Below are 1,617 nucleotides of genomic sequence, written 5' to 3' on the forward strand. Positions count from 1 at the left end.
TATATATTTATACACACACATATCACAACACTGGTTGTGAGAGTCACTGCATGATCTGTTCCAGGAACAAAAAACAAACAGAAAAAGTAAAATAATAATAATCTGTTCTGGGACCAGAAGCACGATCCGGACCATGTGACCGTATTCAGGGCGCAGGAGTGGTGCGCCCAGAATCTTCCCATCTCTTGTAATGAAGAGGAGCTAACTGTGCATGCACAACTTTTAGCGATAGTCTCTGGGCAAAGATTCTTGCGCCCCCAGGGCGGGAATATTTCATCAATCAGAGAGAATGTTTTTGAAAAAAACAACTTTACTCATCGTTAACTATAAAATATTTATCTTACACAAATAAAAAAATATATACATATACTGAATTTCAAAATATTTTTATTGTATTATTTCATTTTTATTTGATTTATTTTCTGTCTTCAAGGTAATATGTGAGTGGTTTGAGTGGTGGGCAGCGCCCTAGCACCCCCTATTGTCCAGGCACCACTGATTTAATGCAACATTTTATCATGGAGCAATAAATATGAAATTGAATTTAGTTCTGCGTTGATTTACTTTTATAATCAGTCAACAAAAATTGTTTTCAGGCTGGTCAAGGTTACGCCAACAATAAAAACATCCAAACAGTAATTTTTTTTGCAAGTATATATTTCAGGGGTCAGCTTTTCAATCATGATCTTTTTGGTCATTATGGTCAGTTCTCTCGTCAGAAATAGGTTGTATTGTTTTAAAGACCCATCCATCCATTTAAAACCTCTTATCTGAGGTCGGGTCATAGAGGCAGAGGTCAAGAAGAGAAGTCCAGACATCTCCAAGGTGTTCCTTGCCCACAGAGGACATATAATCCCTCTAGTGGGTTCTGGATCTTCTCCAGAGTCTCCTCCTGGACATGTTTGAAAATCCTCCAAGGAGAGCAATCCAGAAGTCATTTTAATAAGATTTCCGAAACGCAAGACTCCTTTTGATAGAGAGGAGCAGTGGATCTACTCTGAGCTACCCCTGGATGACTGTGCTCCTCACCTTATCTCTCGCAGGAAGTATGACTCATTTGTGAGGTGACACCCCCATCTCACTCCCTCTTTCATGTCTTTGCCTCAAATTTCTGTTCATGAACACAACAAACTGAAACAATAAACAGTCCTGGCAAAGTCCAGCCCTCACCAGGGATGACCACACAGTCACAGCGCCTGCATTGGTTTCATAGCCCACAAGAGTAACCCTGGCACCTCGCAGCGCCCTCATTAAATCCCTCAGGGTTCATGGCTGCAAGCCTTCTCAGCTCCCAAACTATATGTGGAGTAGATAACCATAAGCCCCACAGAAACTCTGTGTGGACAAAGATGCGGTCGACGTTTAGTGAAACGAGATGAAAGCCTCACTGCTCCTCCTAGACGTGGATCCAGTTGAGCCTCCCTTTCAGCACACTGAAATAAACCTGTCCAGATTCTGATCAGGATGATCCCCAAATAGATGGACTACACTCTTTGCTTTCTCTTTGTTGTTTTTCATATTTTTTTATTGAGAACATTTAGTTATTTGTCATATAGATATTAAAATAGATCAAACTTCACTAGAGACAGTCTTGTAATAATCATATATGTCATATGA

Source organism: Nematolebias whitei, chromosome 2, assembly GCF_014905685.2.
Source record: "Nematolebias whitei isolate Nwh7 chromosome 2, NemWhi1, whole genome shotgun sequence".
Taxonomy (NCBI): domain Eukaryota; kingdom Metazoa; phylum Chordata; class Actinopteri; order Cyprinodontiformes; family Rivulidae; genus Nematolebias; species Nematolebias whitei.